The sequence below is a fragment of the Podarcis bocagei genome, assembly GCF_964188305.1.
Source record: "Podarcis bocagei genome assembly, chromosome: 3".
NCBI lineage: Eukaryota > Metazoa > Chordata > Lepidosauria > Squamata > Lacertidae > Podarcis > Podarcis bocagei.
The window spans coordinates 9,366,607-9,385,877 of record NC_138127.1 but is presented as its reverse complement, the minus strand read 5'-3'; the positions used below and the strand labels follow the sequence as shown (position 1 = coordinate 9,385,877).

Genomic DNA, 19,271 nt, shown 5'->3' with positions numbered 1-19,271 from the left:
CTCACTATTCATTACTAACTACTTTAAACCTAACCCATTGGAAGATTTCCTTTAAGGCAATGTATCATGGATGCCTTCAACTTGAGTTTTTAAATTTTTTTTAAAAAGTTATTCTCTGCCTCTTCACTGAATCTGCCTAGACTCTTTCCAGTTTGCTGCAGCTGAAGCATATGTTAGATCCTAGAGCTATCTATAGTAATGTCTGCCACCTTTGTCAACAAGGAAAAGTTTGGAACCTTTGCTATGTATTTTTTAAAAAAGCTTCCAAGGACCAGAAATCTCTGCAGATTAAAGCAAGGCCTGTTTCTGAGGCCTGGCATCACCATCAACCAGACTTTGACCCAATTGGCAGCTCGCTTTGCACCTTCCAGCTTTGCATCTGGACTATATAATCAGCTCCCAGGGACCAGAAAATTATGCCAAAATCCATCCCTTCTCTGTAATACCTGTATCTATGCACACCCATTTATTGTAAACTTTTGGAGCCCATGCAGTTTGAAAAGTGGGGTATATTCACTAAATCAAGGTGCCAGGAACCATTTATGGTGACTACCATAATGGCGGGGGGCAGGGCAGTAAAGAGTTGTCAGGAGCTCTATTTCAAAAAAACCAGAGTCATACTTATTAGGTTTATTAACAAACGACATACCCAAGGACAAAAGGAATATATTTTTGTATATAACTGCAGCCACAAGAATGTTGTTGTTGTTGTTTAGTCGTTTAGTCGTGTCCGACTCTTCGTGACCCTATGGACCAAAGCACGCCAGGCACTTCTGTCTTCCACTGCCTCCCGCAGTTTGGTCAAACTCATGCTGGTAGCTTCGAGAACACTGTCCAACCATCTCGTCCTCTGTCGTCCCCTTCTCCTTGTGCCCTCCATCTTTCCAAGCATCAGGGTCTTTTCCAGGGAGTCTTCTCTTCTCATGAGGTGGCCAAAGTATTGGAGCCTCAGCTTCAGGATCTGTCCTTCCAGTGAGCACTCAGGGCTGATTTCCTTCAGAATGGATAGGTTTGATCTTCTTGCAGTCCATGGGAATCTCAAGAGTTTCCTCCAGCACCATAGTTCAAAAGAATCAATTCTTTGGCGATCAGCCTTCTTTATGGTCCAGCTCTCACTTCCATACATCACTACTGGGAAAACCTTATGGCAAAATACTGGAAAACAGAAAAAGTACCACAAATGACAGAATGGCAAGTTAAGATTTATGAGTTTGCCGAGATGGCAAAAATGACTGCATCAATCAGGGGCTGCTCCAATCAAAAATTCTATACAGAATGGGAATGCATAGGGGAATACATGAAGAAATATGGTGTTAAAGCAGAACTCATAATAGGCAATTGTTAAGCATGTAAGGACAAAAGAAGTAATTATAATTTGACAGTTTTCATGTTATTCTATTTTATTAAAGCAACTAGAAAAAAATATTATGATGGGAAGATCTTACACAGGCGAAGGGAAGCAGTGGGGAGGAGGGGAGGGTTAGGTTGAATTTGGGAAATAAAATAATATATGGGACAGCAAAGGATATAATAGATTCTTATAGAATAGTAATATATTGTAACCAGAATAGAAGTTCAAGAGGGAAAGTAAATGTATTCTTAGTATTGTCATTATTGTAATAGTTATTATTATTTCTTATCGGTAGAAGGCAATGTTAATTTAGGCTTCTTCGTTTTGCTGTCTGTATAACTTTCTTAAGAAAAGAAAAAAAGAGTCATTAGAATTATCCATTGAGCTTCAAGGCTGAAGCAAGGTAGTGGGAAACTGTGTCAAAGTAGTAAAACTTTTGGAATTGCAGATACTGATGGAACAATACATTGTTTCCCATTCTGCTCAGTGTTCGTCACACACAGCACTGTTTCCATTCTGATGCAGTGCATTTTCCTCCAAAAGCTATGTTATTTGCAGGGCACCATCTGCCCCTGCCTACAATACTCCAGTTGTGACTGAGCACAGGACTCCGGTGAGTCTTCTCCGTTAAGAATATAACCCAATTTAAGTGAGTGAATAGTGCAGAAGCAAATCACACACTGCTGAATAACCCCAATAAAAATTACCTGGTAGTCTTTGCCACTGTTAATATGAACGTTTGTTGAAGTAATAAAAGAGAAATAAAAACCCCACCTCCTATAAGAAGAAATATGGCTTATGATAAAAATAAATTCTGTAGAGAGAGTGCTGAATCTTCTGAATTGGTAAATAATACCTCCGGTCAAGTTGAAGTTCTATTCTAGTCTGATTCTATTTCATCTACCTTGTTTTACTTTTTGTTCATAAGGGGGGGGGGGGGAGAAAGCAAGGGAAAAGAAATTGGAAAGATTGCCAGAACTGAGATATGCTTTGATATAGTATCAGTGTTATTTGAAAGCTTTAACCAGTTGTGAAATCAGGTGGCAGATATAGGTTGTGCTGAAGAGAGGGAAAATATTGTTTTTATTAAATGAAATTGCTGCCTTTCCAAGGGTTTCAAAAAGCATTTAGACACAGTCAAATGCAATATTTATTGCCAAGAAAGCTAAACCAGGTTAGGGCAATATTGGGAGTTGGCACATGGTATGTAGGTAGGTTTGTGATAGGAAAAAAATTGCATAATAACTTCTTCCCAATAAAAAGAGAAGATGACAACTTTAGGGCTTAGTGGAGTCACAGCCTTCCCCATCATCCTTTGTTTCTCCCTAAGCAGGGAGCCTGCTAAATCAGGCCAATGGGCCATCTAGCTCTGCATCTTGTTCCTATAGTAGCCAACCAGATGCCCATTGGAAGCTCTCAAGAAAATTTATTAGCATTTTAGTCTGAGTTACTCCTAACATATTTTTTTTGTCTGTAATTTTGTCTAATATACACATTTTTGTAAAGCAATTCCACTTAATAGAATGCATTTTTGTATGGTGTTTTCTATAGTAAATGCACACTCACACACATTTTACCCTGATACATGCATTTTTGAACACGTTACTTGGGTGACGAACCTCTTTGCAAAAGAGTGTGACTCTTGGAAGATGGCTGTATTTCAGTTCACCTATTGTTTTGGAGACCACAAGTGTAGTAAGCTAGCCTTTAAATGTGAACTGAATCACATCCCTCCCCTGCCCATCCTTACCTGTACATGCACATACCTGACAATATGTTCCACTGACCTCAGCAAGACTTACTTCTGAGTTTTCTTTTCATGACTAGACACTGAGCAGTGGCCTACAAGTACTGCTCAGTCTGTCCCTGCACACCCACCAGACTTGATTTATATAATCAATCTCTCTTTACATTCAAGAATGGAAGAAGGGTAAACTTGCCACTCTGCCTTCATCTGGGAATGAAGTGATTGCCTTTTCAGATGTGCCACATGAACTGGCTGTTGTGGGTTGGAGGGCTGAGACTGAAATGACCTTTCTGAAAATATTGGCACACTGCCCTTCATACGAAGAGACGGCTGGGACGACCCTGCTGTCCAGATGGAGGGTATGCCTAGCCTGTAGATATTAAATCACTCACTGGAGTACAAAGTATTAAAAGGGATGGAGATGCAAATATGAAACGAAGTGAGTGTGATGCATTAAATAAAGTGTTGGGTTTGGGTACTGAATCCCTGATCAGACCCAAAACACACTGGGTAGCCTTGGGGAAAGTGCCCTGTCTTTCAACCACACTTAGTGGTTGTAAACAGATATGAATATAGACTGCAATTTGCACTCAGGTATTTGAACTGACTCAGGGGAGGAGGAAATTAACGTTTGTTGTTGGTTTTTTTTGGCAGTTGACCATATCTAGTCAGTAACTGCTGGTAAAAATCTGTGGAAAAAGATTTGTGGCATAGGCCACATTGAATTTACAACCATTTTTTTAAAGAACAGCACCAACAATTAAAACATATGCATTGAAAAAATTTACAATCTTTTAAAACCAAGTTTAATAAAATGGTGCTTCAGCCTTTCCTCACATGTTTTGTATTCTAGGACCTATGTCACCCTGATTTTCTTGCCTTAGAAGCTGCTCTAATATGTCAACACACATAAAGCTGACCTAACAACACTGGAGGGAGAACATGCTGTACTACCCAAAAGAGAAATGCAGAGTGTGAGCTATCTAGAAGCTTGGAGCAGGACAGAGCTTCAAGGCATACTGTTCCTTACATGTCTCTGTTGCTTTGACCTAAACGAAATCATTAAGACACTCTTGGGCATGCACTTGTTTTTCTAGAGCAAACCCATTGCTATGGGTTGTGGAAAACATTATGTACTTGAAAGCGAGCCATAAAAGCTTATATCATGTAGGGCAGGCAGCCTATATGCTAAAGCTGCGCAATGAGTTACCCTCTTGTTGATCGAAAAATTACTTTGAGCATATATAATCAGTGATTCAGAGAACATCATCGGCACTAAATGTGCTCCGTTCTCATTTTGAAGTCAACCGACTTGATCTGAACTTCCCAGTCTAATGTGTGCATTGTAATACAATTATTCTTCGGGTGTTGGACTCCTTTGAATTTTGCAGTACTGTTCTTGGCTCAAAGAAATAAAAAGGTACCAAAGTGTGCACGGAAATGCATGCTTTAGGGGGGAATATATTTAGAAATACACACTGTGCACCAGTAGCAAATGGCCTTGGCCCAGTATACCTGAAGGAGTGTCTCCACCCCCATTGTTCAACCCGGACACTGAGGTCCAGCTCCGAGGGCCTTCTGATGATTCCCTCACTGCGAGAAGTGAGGTTGCAGGGAACCAGGCAGAGGGCCTTCTCGGTAGCGGTGCCCGCCCTGTGGAATGCCCTCCCATCAGATGTCAAGGAAATAAACAACTCTCTGACTTTTAGAAGACACCTGAAGGGAAGTTTTAAATGTTTGGTGTTTTATTGTGTTTTTAATATTCTGTTGGGAACTGCCCAGGGTGGCTGGGTAAACCCAGCCAGATGGGCAGGGTATATTATTATAGTAGCGGGTGGCAGGGTGATGTGGGCAGACCGCTGTTGCTTACCTGACTTCTCAATGCTGCACATTGCTGCTGGTTACATCAGGGCAAGGCTGTGGGGTGCTTGAGGTGGTGTGTGCACAGCGGCAGAGATTTCAGATCAGATCTTCCACTGTACCTGCACTGCACATATTAAGTTAAAATGTATATTTAAGTATTAATTTTCATATGGATTTTCTTCAAAACCAAAACTATTTTTTCCTTCCCAATTCCCTCTTCACTCCACAGAGCCGGTGTGGGTTTGCAGATATGGTTCATAGTCAGTTAAGCAGGCAACTGACAGCCAATATTCAGAAAGCTATTTAATTACCTCAAGTCTCAAAGTGCTCTTCTGGCACAGATCCTATTCTATTTCTGGCAATATATAGAATATTTAACTGACTAACATGATGGAAATAGTGTATGAAGACTATGTGGGAAAAGAGGGGAGATCTCATTTGTGCACCAAATCAGATCATTTCTCTCCCTTGCTAAGTTCTCACCCAACATTCATCTTTTGCCTGTAAAGGTAAAGGTAAAGGGACCCCTGATCATTAGGTCCAGTCGTGACCGACTCTGGGGTTGCGGCGCTCATCTCGCTTTATTGGCCGAGGGAGCCGGTGTACAGCTTCCGGGTCATGTGGCCAGCATGACTAAGCCGCTTCTGGCAAACTAGAGCAGTGCACAGAAACACTGTTTACCTTCCTGCCAAAGCAGTACCTATTTATCTACTTGCACTTTGACGTGCTTTCGAACTGCTAGGTGGGCAGGAGCAGGGACCGAGCAACGGGAGCTCACCCCGTCACAGGGAATCGAACCGCCGACTTCTGATTGGCAAGTCCTAGGCTCTGTGGTTTAACCCACAGCGCCATCTGCGTCCCTCTTTTCCTCCCCTAAAATCACATCATTTAGCTGACCATGTGATGCCTTTATATAGAAATTCAGCTCCACATGAAAATAGACTGCAGAGAAATGGTTTCTGTGCTGCAATAGTGACATATATGGTTTGAGCTGGAAAGTCTGCTCCTGCTTACATACGGTGTTGGTGATGATCAGTAGATGTTTTACTCTGTCCCCTAATGCAAGAATGTTCATATTTATCTGAACAGTCACCATCAGATTCACCATGATGACATTTGTGATTAAAGAGAGTACTTTTTCACGCAGTGTATAGTTAGACTAGAGAACTTGCTCCCACAGGAGGCAGTGATGGTCACCAATCTAGTTGGCTTTAAAAGAAGGTTAGACAAATTCATAGAGGACAAGGCTATGGAGGGCTGCAAGCCACAATGGCTATGTCCTGCATCCATAGTTGGAGGAAGCAAGGCTTCTGAATACCAGTTTCTGGAAACCACAGGAGAGGAGGGGACTCTTGTACTCTGGTCTTGCTTGCAGGCTTCCCACAGGCCACTGTGAGAAAAGGATGTGGACTAGAGAGGCATTGGCATGATCCTGCAGGCTTCTCTTGTGTCCCTATGATGATATTAACACTCTTTATTGTGCTGCCATCAGGGGTGGCCTTTGGTAATCTTTCATAATAGAGTGGTACCTTGGTTCTCAAACTTAATCCGTTCTGGAAGCCCATTCCAAAACCAAAGCGTTCCAAAACCAAGACACACTTTCCCATAGAAAGTAATGCAAAATGGATTAATCCGTTCCAGACTTTTAAAAACAACCCCTAAAACAGCAATTTATCCTGAATTTTACTATATAACGAGAAGGCAATAAACAATGTACTGCAGTCACTCACTCAATCAATCAATCAATCAATCAGTAGCTGAACTGGGCTCCACACAGTCACAAAAACAAAACAAAAAGAGGTGCAAAAACAAAGACGCAAAATAAATAGCAAAAACAGACAGACCTCAGCGTAACACTCAAAAGGGAGGCGCGGCACTCAAAACGGAAAGGTGGCACTCAAATCGTCAGCGTAACACTCAAAACAAAAGTGTGACACTCAAAACAGAGCATGTTCGGCTTCCGAAAAAAGTTCGCAAACTGGAACCCTTACTTCCGGGTTTGCAGTGTTTGGGTTCCAAGTTGTTTGAGTACCAAGACGTTTGAGAACCAAGGTACCACTGTATGGCGGCCTGTATGAAGCCAACATTTGACACCCCAAAATGGATCTGCTCCATTATAGATCTCAATTTCGCATCTCCTTGACTTGGTGTGCTGTGCAGGGGAACCACCCATGCCACCCTAAATCTAGTGCTGCTACCATGAGAAAAAGCTGTATGGGAGTTGCCTGGGCCAACTCGCAAGGCATCTGGGGGATGGGGGAGCTCACAGTATATATGGTAATGCACTTGTGCTTTCAGGAGCAATCAGCGATGTGCAGAACTTTCTGGACTGGGACCGAAGAAGCTGTTTCTTTGGTTGAGGGACCACTGTCATTATTTCTCCCAATGACCCCCTGTTTTTGTTTAGGAGGGAAGCAAACAGCTTTCAGTAAGCAGGCTTCAGAAGCTCTGCTGCATGCATTGTATTGTTGTTTGGGTTATGACCTTTGATTCCACCCAGAGCTGCTTGTGATGATACCACTCAGCTGTGCATCATGTGCTCCATGCCTCGATTAAATGGCGTGCCCGCATATTTGGTGTCTCTTGGTGGTGGTTGTTCATAGTGTAAGGCACATTATCACAATCCTAAAAGGGTGAGAAGTCTCAGAAAATGCCATGCATTGTCAGACCCAAAATTACACCTATCCAAGGATGTAATCGGATAGAGCATTCATTTTGATTTTCAAGGGGGGCATCATTTTGTTTACTTGTATGCTAGATACCACAAACAAAGGATATTTATATCCTTAATGGCTGCTTCTAACCTGTCTATGGACCATCGTGTATTACTTCTGAAATGATAGTATCTTGTTACTTTGAAATCAAGTGTGAAAGGCTAAATGTGCATTTATGTTTGCCCTTTTCCACTGCCAAGCTATCCCTGGGCACAGTCCAGCCAAAGCACTTTTAAGACTTGCAATTGACTTAAATAAGGGAGTCTGCAGCCCAAACCTAGCTAGGTTTACACAGAAGTAAACCTCTCTGACTAAATTCTGAATAGCAGTTTAGCACTGCAGCTTTAAGCTTGTGCTTCACAGATGTACATTTTCAAATGAGTGGGGCTAATTTGAGCATTGTATCTAATGCTGTTGTTCAGTTGACAGTAAGGCTTCCATCTGTGGAACAGGGAAGAAAGCCATTTCCTTCACACACACACACACCCGCCACCACTGAAGGCTCCACTCCATCTAACTCTGTTCCAGATAGGTGAGGGACCTTCCAGAACAGATTGTGTGTGTGTGTGTGTGTGTGTGTGTGTGTGTGTGTTGGGGAAATAGTAGAAAATTGCTTCTCTTCCACTGATGGAAGCTTCTCAGTTAGCTGAGTGACACCATTGGATGTCAATTGTAGGCACTGTTTCCTGGGTCTTTCTTTATTTCTTTCTTCAATTGCACAATCTTTTTTTCTTTTATGTAGTGTTTTCCAAAAATTACACATAAAATTCCAATACATATGTATTTTAAAAAATCTTTTCTATTTTTGAATTCCCAACCCATTTTCCGTAATGTTATTCTTATCCCCCCTTCACTGTACCATAACTTTATTCCTTTTTTATCATAATCATAACACAATAATCTCAAATTCTTTCTGTCGCTCATAGTTCAAAACCTGGTCATGGAGTGTTCATATTGTAATATTTCTTTAAATAATCCAAAAAGGGTTTCCATTCTTCAAAAGAACAGTCATCATTAAATTCTCTTACGTTAGCTGTTAGCTTTGCTAATTCAACATAGCTCTTTACTTATCCATTTCCAATTGCACAATCTTTTGTTGTTGTGCATTACATGCACTATGGATGGTATCCCACGATAGTCCTACTCTATTGAAATGAATGGACTTGCCTAAGGTGGGTCCATTAATTTCATTGAATCTATTCTGAGTCTAACTGAGTTGCATGCAACTTTTAAAATATATTTCCTAGGAAGTTTTGTGTAGCAGACAGACACTCTTTGGGACTTCAAGCAAGTTGGCTATACTGAAGGCCTGGCAGCTGACCCAGGAGGCAGGACGAAGCAGCGCTGGAGCTGGCATGGATTTCTTCCCATGTTAACAAGCTTTTTTTAAACGTAGATGATATGGCTTAACATATGGCAACAATGTTTTTTTATAATCCAGGCAGCCCTTAAGGAGACTTTGGGGAGGATCAATTTACAGCTCAGGGCACCAGGGAAGATCTCATGTCGGCACTAAAAAGATTTTAAAACCTAATGACTGTTCGTTGGGTTTTTTTTAACCATTATCTGTGCAAAATAATCACCTGCTGGCTATTAAGTGGGTGTTTATTTTTTACAAAATCATTTTTCTTTAGTTGTTCCTTATTACCTTTTTTGCATATAATAAATAATAAAAACTTTAAATGTATGTCAACAATTAATTTTCACGTTTAAGGATTATACAGTCGTACTGAAAAGCTTCCAAAATATGGCCTCTTGTAAATGCTCATTTAACTTAAATCATAGTTTTAATCCTTATTAGACACATCACTGGTTTGTGAGAGCAACTAAATTGATTCTATATATAGCATCCTAGCTGCCCATAAATGGGAGGGAAGGGGGCAGTAGCCTTCCCTTAGACTTAGACATTATTTTTGTTTTCCTCAGCCTAGGGCTTGGTAAGCTGGGTAAGACTGTCCTTCCTCTCTGCATTGCCATTTTGACATCTCTCTAGGTAAGTCTGTGCTCATTTTAAAAAAATTATATGCATTATTCAGATTTGGAGAAAATATATTTCCTCCCCCACCTCTGTGAAAGTGATGACTTTAAGAAATGGAGAAAAATTGGGCTATTTTTTTTTTAAAAACATTCTTTTCAACCTCATTTTGCACCCTCTAAGGCCACAATCCTGCACACAGGTTGCTTAAACTTCATTGAAGCCAATAAGTCTTAAGCAGCCACGAACTGCAGCCTTAGAGTCCAACCCCTGAATAGGGGTTTAACATGCACATCAGTGAAAGGAATACTGGACTCTGGGTCTTGAACAGAAGAGATACTTCCCTTGAGCTAAATGTATGCAAATGTATTCATATTTATTTATTTCTGTGTTAATGATTTATTCATATTTATTTCCTTCAATTTGAAGACATTAGATGCTGGGCAAAAGATGTAGCACGTATTTGTCTAGGAATAACAAACTGAACAAAAAAAGAAAGGGAAAAGATGTTGGCAGAAAACATCCATTAAATTAGAGTTTACCATATATTTCAAATCCTACTTCTTAAAAGATGGGATTCTGGCTGTTGATTCTGTCGAGTATTTACTGTTTGCTTTCTCTTTGTGCCTTTTGGCAAGCCCCTCTGCATGACTGGTGAGAGAGTGAGAGTGGAAGGAAAGGCTTTTGGAAATTTTTTTTTTTTGCTCTGGAAATGATGCCTGCTAGAAAGCAACAGTGGAATTGGACGAAGGAGGCGCATGAGTCAATGGAGGCGCCGTAGGACAGGATAATAGAAGTTGAAATGTTTGGAACAGACTCCCTTTCGCTATCTCACTCGTTTCACATTGTTTACTATCCAATGAAAAGGTCAGGGTGTCTTCAAAGTGCGTTTTGGATCTTCAGGCTTAACAGGGCATCTGCTACAAGTCCCTTTTCTATGCAGGGAGTTGGCAGAGCATTCCTATAGGGGAGGGAGAAACCAATTCAGAAAGGCCACCTTTTCCTATGCCATGCTGGAAAGGAGGGGGAGGGGAATGACAACTCCCCCCCCCTTGTGATTTGGCCTTTTGTTGCTTCTTGCTGTTCCAAAAACCTTTCCTTCCCATTTCTCCCAATGGCATAATCTCCACCACCACCATTCCAGGGCATGTTGTGAGAAAGAAAGGGGCCACGAATCCACAGCCTCTTCTATCATTGTTAGGTCTACTTTTCAGGGCAGAATGAGATGTACACCTCAGGCAGCAGATTTTGGGTGTCATGAAAGGGGCAGTGAAATGTTTATTCTTTAGTTTGTCATTGCAGTTTTACTGCCAGGGAAAGGAAGTTGTGTGTATGGGGTTTTCAGGTGTCAAAATAACTTGGGAGGCCTTGGTACTATATATGCTTACTTGGGGTTGGTGATAGGGAACTACTGTTTGCTGATCCACCACGGGCAGCAAAATGCCCTGGGAAGGCCCTGCACATCACTGTCCCCTCCGATGTTAGAGCTTGACGTTGGAGAAGCACCAGTTGAGGCCTTTTCTGCAGCCACAAGTTGGAAGCTGTCAAAAGCAGATTTCTCCCTCTCTCTTTGAGGGCAGCCCACTCCTTCCATCCATGGAGAAGGAGACCTGAAAAGTCCTCCGTCCCCTGGGACTTTAGAGGGCTGTGACCTAAGTGATAAAACTTTCAGGTGCCCCAGTATCAAGTTGCCATGGATTTGTGGGACCAAGATGGCCATGATTTGCAGCAGTTTGTCAGCACGCTTGATTGTAGTTAACTGACTTTTGTGAGCAACCATAAGAGTAAAAAGTTACAGAATGTAAAATACACAAGATTGTTAAAAGGGGGTAGATTGGAATGTAACAGTAACTAGCTGCAATTTTTAAAGCTTTTGCTAGGTACTTCAAAAATCAGAGCCTTCCAATGAAACGACCCTATGCATTATTCAGATTAGGGTAAGAAAAATATACCATATTTTTCGCTCACCAGACCATAAGACACACCTAGTTTTTGGAGGAGGAAAACAAGAAAAAAATATATCTGAATCTCAGAAGCCAGAACAATAAGAGGGATCGCTGCACAGCGAAAGCAGTGATCCCTCTTGCTGTTCTGGCTTCTGGGATAGCTGCGCAGCCTGCATTCGCTCCATAAGACGCACACACATTTCCCCTTACTTTTTAGGAGGGAAAAAGTGAGTCTTATAGAGCGAAAATACGTTATATATGAAGTTCTACAGGTAAGGCAGGGGTGGACAAATTTAGGGTCTCCTGTTGTTGCTGGGCTACAATTTGCCTCACCACATCTACTGTCCATCCTGGCAGAGACTGATGAGAGCTGGAGTCCAACAGCATCTTGGGGAGTGGGCATAGGTTATCCACCCCTGAGATAATGAATGTGTTCCTGAGCAACTGCTTCCCAACATATGTAACTTATAACCATTTATATACTCTTAACTGATTTGTTCTGTATAAGTACGGCTAGCCAAAATGTTTGCCGAGTTTTGGAAAATATGTGGGTGTGTCAACCCAACTCCTGTGCTCACCAAAATAAAAAAGGCAGATGGACACACATGGACTGAGTGTAGGAGGTTTGATCAGTTTCCAGCAAATGATGCACAAGGCTACGCAAGGCCCTTTGCTTAGCCAATCCCTGTGGGCAGTGGGATTCACTGGTGGGACGTAAGCAGAAGGATGGGGCAAGGAGCCACACCAAATCCCAGGTGCTGTTGTCAGCTGCTTCCATGAACTCTGTTTCCAAGTTCATGGCAAAGAGGAGAGGAGACTTTATCCTTTGAGGCTATGGTCTTCGGGATACATTTGTTTGTGTGAGAGAAGGGAGGAAAAAGGGCGAGAGAAGGTTTCCTTCTGCTTTGTTTTTCTTCATCGAGTTTGTAAAGGTAAAGAGACCCCTGACCATTAGGTCCAGTCGTGGCCGACTCTGGGTTTGTGGTGCTCATCTCGCTTTATTGGCTGAGGGAGCCGGCGTACAGCTTCCGGGTCATGTGGCCATCATGACTAGGCTGCTTCTGGTGAACCAGAGCAGCGCACGGAAACGCAGTTTACCTTCCCGCTGGAGCGGTACCTATTTATCTACTTGCACTTTGACGTGCTTTCGAACTGCTAGGTTTTAGGTGCATAAAATTAATGATGTGTGCACACACTTCTGTCCCATTTCTGTAACTTGAATGCGCACTGTGTGAAAGCATCTCTGTGCAGGTATCTCATTAAGGTGAGAGAGAAAGGCAAAAAGACATTTCCCACCTGCCAGCTGCATCCCCTCACTGTGCATGTGTAATTCGTGGTGTGTATGCCATGTTTGTATGTTTCTTTTGGTCCGTGCCTGTGTGCATTTGCAGGATGGGTGGAGTAGCTAGTTGCAGATTCATCTGGTGAGGCAGAGCTGTAGCAATAGCTCCCTAGCTGCAGTGTTGCCATTGCTTATTGGGAGGTTGAAGTGGCAGCAAGGGCAGGAATGTGTTCTCTCAGTGCATCTGAATAGCTCCAACCTCACTGCCGCCTGGCTCCTGGCTCCTTCCCCTCCCAACATGCAACAGCGCGGCCGCCACCGCCAGGATGCTATTGCTGCAGTTTCGCTTACCTCACCCTGGATGATCCATGGCTTAATTTCTCCACCCATTCCCCAGCACTGCCAATTATTGCAGTCCTGTATTATAATATTTCTAGGCCAGTCTTTTAGACAAGATCCCCACTGAGCTTTGTATTGGGAGGGTGGGTTCGTCTATATTGCTTTTGAGAGCATTAAAAACAAAAAAAGAGTTTGAAGCCATCCAAATGTGTCTGCATCTTTTGTTTGAGGTAGTCTGTTGCTCCGGGAACACAATGAAGTAGTAAATTTATGAATTCAAACTTTTGTTAAGGGTTTGGTACTTGTACAGAGGAACATGTTTTTTTAGAATTGAAAATTCCTGAGCTATTGGATTCTGTATTAAAATTCTGGACAGAATCAGGTTCTGCTGCAGCAATCATAAACAACTTCAAGGTAGGCTTGGCATCAATGCAGAGATCAGGAAACTGGAGTGTTCTGATTTTTCCCCATTTGGTTGGATGCATTGATCCATTGTATTTCCGTAAAGGGATCATAGACTTGTTCACATTATTCATAAAATAATGTGGAGGGACTTGTGGTTCCCCCACAGTTCCTTAGTATATTGGAAAAGCTGGGAGAATGGGTTCAGTGGTAGAGAATCTGCTTTGCATGTAGAAGCTTCCAGGTTCTATCCATGACATTTCAAGTTAGGGCCAGGACTCAGCGAGACCCATGCCTGAAACTCTCCCTATGTACCTGAAGACAATTGCAAGACTGGTTACTTACAATGTCCTTGCCTTGAAGGGTTCCCTGTTTGCATTGAAAAAGATCTAAGCATTACAGCCCCATGGTCTGCTCTATCAGTACATGCTTGGCATGGTTATAGTGCAGAAAGGAGGTCTTCACTGGGGATATTGGTGCAAGCAGCACTGTACACCCGTCATCGAGCTATATTTGCATCATGTGTAAGAACACGAGACGTAAGACGAGCCAACTGGATCAGGCCCATCTAATCCAGGATCCTGTACTCACAGAGACGACCAACCAGATGCAAGAAAGACCTGAGCGCAACCACACTCTCTGCTCCTGTGATTCTCAGCATGAAGGAAGAACATAGCCATCATGTGTAATAATAATAATAATAATAATAATAATAATAATAATAATAATAATAATAATTTATACCCTGCCTATCTGGCTGGGTTTCCCCAGCCACTCTGGGCGGCTTCCAACTGAATATTAAGAACAGTACAGCATCAGACATTAAAAACCTCCCTAAAGAGGGCTGCCTTGAGTTGTCTTTTAAAAGTAAAATAGTTGTTTATTGCCTTGACATCTGCTGGGAGGGCGTTCCACAGGGCAGGCGCCACTACCGAGAAGGCCCTCTGCCTGGTTCCCTGTAACCTTACTTCTCGCAATGAGGGAACCGCCAGAAGGCCCTTGGCACTGGACCTCAGTGTAGAAGCTTTTATATTATACCCTTTATACCCTGAGCAAGCATTTGATTTAAGAATATAATGATTATATGGGGGGCAGCAGGGAGGCCTGTGTTTTGTTCCCCCCCTTTAAAATTTAAAGAAAACATTTATTACGCATGATTTCTATTCCATCAGGTTTTCTCCTGTAACAATGGTATGGATTTGAAGTAAATGTTTACCTTGTGCCCATTCTCTCCAGCCTGCCAGTTGGGCTGCAATCATGGAAAAGTTCTGCATTTTACAAACAACTTAAGAAACATGTCCATGTCAGCTCTGTATTTTGACCAATGCTGAGGATCAAACTTTTTCTGTGATTCAATTAGATTTGTTTACATTGTGGCAATGGAAATCTCATGAAGCATCATCAGGTCAAAATGATGAGGGAGAAATGACCTCATGGTGAATTTCTTTCATTGGTTGATGGAAACACGAACAATTTCAAAGGAACATACTTCCATGTAACTTGTTTAGGAATTGACTTTAGGGGTTCTTAGAAGCGTCCTTAGGAATCAACAGAATACATCTTAGGCTAAATCAGCAACTAAAAGTCACAACCTGTGATGTGGCACTGCACGAGTAATACTAGAGAGTTGCATTGAACTGACTGGGTTCAAAGACTTCCAAAATGTTTAATATGACCATAGTCTTACTGTATAGAAAGTCTACCTGCTACACCTGGACTTGTTTCGATTAATGTCTGCAGGAGACTTTGTGGATATTTAAGTTATAGTTAGTAAAATCTTAATAATTATTCATAAAGGAAACAGTTTATGAGAAGTAAATAAGGAGGTCAGATACAGGGTAAAGGAAGTCTTTTATTTGGTTCTTTGTATTGTTGTATGTTATGCTCACTGTATGTTATGTTCATGTTCAAGAAAGAAAGAAAGTCTACATGCTACAGACATTATTGGAAACAAGATATATATTTATAAGAATATATTTTATATATAAATATTTATAAGAATATGTCAGGCCCATCTTCCTTCTGAACTGAAATCCTTGTTTGTGTACAACAAAATAGCTGGTAACGAAATCTGCAGCCTTAACCATGTCTACGTAGAAATACATCCCATTGAATTCAATGTGGCTTCCTCCCAGATATGCGGGGTTGGGATTGCAGCCTATTTATATCTGCTTATGCTAGGCAGGAGTCTGAATATGTGAGCTATTTTGAGGTTCCGGCTAGATTTTATTGGGCTCTTGAAAATTCTGCTCATTTCATTGCCCTTCTGCATGTGGCCCCCACAAAAGAATCAAGGGAAGCAGCGGATCTTCTCTGTTTCTCAGAGGACCTTGCAGCATCTCCTCTTGCAGCAGTCTGAGGCTTATACCCACCATACACTTAAAGCACTTGACTTCCCCAAAGGATCATGGGAAGTGCAGCTTACCTTTCACAGAGCTGCGATTCCCAGCTCCCAGGACTCTTTGGGGGAAGCCATGTGCTTTAAATGTAGAGCACGCATGATGCCTGAGAAACGCATCTGAGGACCCTGTCTCTCACAGAGAGCCAAGTACCTATCAAGTTCCTCCTTTAGTGAGAGTAAGACTCAGATGTGGTATCCCTGTGGATGCTGACCTAAGTAAGATCTTGAAGTTCTGGCCCAGGGTTCATTTCAGACTTTGGCCACCTCTGTAACCCAATCACCTCTAGTGGGGAATGCTATGTATGTCCCGCTCCTTATAGCAGCGCGACTCACACGCTTAGGACAGGAAGTGAGGACCTCTACCATCCAATTACAATTTCAGGTGGACTTTGGACAGGCAGGATGCAACCATGCCCGCTAGGGTTTGGCCAGGACACTACACCCTCACAAAAAGCAGTCAGCTGGATTTTGACTAAGCAGAAATAGACAGGGTTTGTGCTAGCACAGGGGATTCTTTTAATGCCTGGGATTGAGCTGAATGCTAATTCAGTAGGAAGTCTCCCACGGTCAGAAAGCGGTGGGCGACGTTGCTTCCAGAAGCTTTCCCATATCACTCATGCCCAAACCCAACCAGGCATTATGGCGACGGTGATTTAAACAGCACTTAAAATAAGCCGAGTGCTTTTGCAGGGAATTAAAAACGACAAGCTCCCTTTCCTGAAGACTCATCATCTGAACACAGATGAGACTTAAGAGGGAAGGGGGTGACAGAAAGGTGAGGCGAATATGTGAAATAATGCATCATTTATAAAGCATGGGGTTTTCGTGAGTGAGCTATCGTTCCGACTTAATAGAATTTCCCTTCCTTTGCAAAAAGAAAGAAAGAAAGAAAAAAGGCTGGCTTCTGACAGATGGCAACTGGAAGGCGCATTTCCTTTAGTGGCTCTGCAGACACCATTTTATTGCACATTCAGAATGAGTTGTGCTTGTGGTGCTATCTGGGTGGGCACAAATGACCCTGTTAGTACCGTTTGCACCTTCAAATGACTTGGGACAGCCATGCTGCTTCATTCCCAACCAGTGCTTATCCCATAGCTTCCAGCTGAAATCCCATAATGTTTTATATGGAATTGTTCAGGTTTATTTTCATCCCAATTTTGTCGCACCCTTAGCTTTCTGAATAGAAATTCAGATGTAGCAAACTGAATCAGAACAAATCCATCACTAAGGCACTATTATTGTGAGTCGAAGCCCCATCCCTTGCTTTATGATGAAATAAGACACATTGACACTGGCGGAGGAAGAGGAGTGCGGGGGGAGCGCACCGCCCCCGGCAGCGCAATCCTGGTGAGGTGCTATCGCGGCTGCCCCCCACATGTGCTGGGCGCCATGCCCCCACGGTCAATGAGCCCTGCCCCCAGGATGCGTGCCAGCCCCAGCCCCACCTGCTCTCTGCAGCATGAAGCTCTGCCACTGCACATGGACACCAGTATTTTAGGTTAATGGGCTAAAAATGGCCACAACTTTATTTGTTACAGAATGTGAGTGGTATTGGCTTAGGCACTGGATCTGAACAGACTATACTTCACTCCAACAGGCTGAGCCGCTGTCCCGCGTTTGCTTAAGAGCGGCAAATCACATCCCCCAGCCAACTGCTGGATTGGTTGGCTGAGGGCATGATGCAGGCCCGGGACTTCCTGTGATGCAGTGGGCCATCCACACCCCCTGCGAAGCATGGGAAACAAGACCCGTTCACAACTCCTCCCCTCGAGGAAGAGGAGAGGCTTTGTGTCAATAAAATGCCGTAGAAAACAACCTCAACAAAACAGCAGTGTGCAAGGACCTGCGAGTGTCCTTTCCTTTGACACTCGACAGTTGTTCCAAATCCAGGTCCTCCAGCAGCACAAAGTAGACAAAGCTGTGGGTGGGCTCAGGCCAGCTGACGACTGAGCATTTTTTCTGTACTGAGAAAGATGAAGCAATAATCTCCTGAGATGGGTGTGCCTTGCTGCAAACTGAGAATATTTCAATGAAGTTGAAGCTGGAAATTAGAATACTGTTCCATATGACAAGGAGCGTGGACGAATGTAACCGCAACGCTCATGGAGCTCTGAGGCATCTGAAGGGGGTGTGGCAATAGACAGAAGACTAGTGTGTATTTATTGCAATGGTTTATATTCTAGCTCTCAGAAAACTAATTGATCCAAAGTGGCCTATGAGTGGCATTTTTTTAAAAAACAACAACCCCACAATAAACAATATCAAGATAGAAAAAATCATCAGGACCCTGCTCATAGAGGAGTTGATGTTAGGTGACCTTGGTGGTGATGGTGGGGTAGAGAGAAAGTCCAGCTAGAGGAGACTTTGAGGAGGCTATTGCTGGTATTTTTTCTTCCTCCTGGAAAACTTTCCATAGGACTACTGAAGGGGGAGGACTGTAGCTCAGTAGCAGAACATCTACTTTGAATGCAGAAGGTCCCTGCATCTTCAGGTTGGACTGGGAAGAAAACCTTGCCTGAAATCCTGGAGGCTCTGTCAGTCAGTTCAGATTATATTGAGGTAGTTTGGCCAATGGTCTAGCTGTTCTATGATGGTAAGAACATCCCTGTATGGGAGGGAGGAGGCAGTCCAGCTGCGACAGGCTCTGATATGGTTTGCCTTCATAATGTCCCTTCTGTGACCTGCTGCTTAATAGAGAACAATGGATCATTTCAGTGCTTGATAGGATGTAGTGATGGTGTTTCTGGAGAAGAGTTCAACAACAGAGAATGGTCAATCATATCAAAATAAGACATTACTGAAATAGCAAAGTTATACCGCTCCTCTCAATTGCTATGAGAAGAAAAGCAAATAATATTCCTAAAAGATTCCCAAATGCTCTATGTAATTGAAATGTCTTATTCACCCCACAGAACTGGTGGGGTTATATTAGCTAGTGGTGAGACAAAATCCTGTGCCTTTCAATGCTATAAGGGCCACTAAAATGTAATACATTTCTTGGGTGGAAAGTATTTCACTGTTGGAAAAAGCATGAAACTTGTGCAGGCAAACCAGAACTGATATTATTTTGTCACATTAATTGTAGACCTGAGCTGCAATTATTCAGAATTGGCTGTTATATGGGGGGCGGGGTGTTGGATTGCTTTTGATCTTTGCTCTTGTTTTACTATGTATTTGTGTCCTCATTTTGTATTTTATGCTGTGAACCACCCAGTGATCTTTGGATGAAGGGCGGTATATAAATTGTAACA

The 19,271-nt window shown here is 42.6% G+C and overlaps 1 protein-coding gene across 1 annotated transcript in view; it reads left to right on the top strand.

The window, feature by feature from the left end:
- The first annotated feature begins 9,548 nt into the window (after positions 1–9,548).
- The window catches only part of MYOM2 (myomesin 2), a 91,948-nt gene continuing 82,225 nt past the window's right edge, over positions 9,549–19,271 (top strand). Inside the window, exon 1 of the mRNA XM_081189292.1 lies at positions 9,549–9,668. The gene's annotated coding sequence lies outside the window, so the exon portion shown is untranslated. The remainder of the gene's footprint in view (positions 9,669–19,271) is intronic.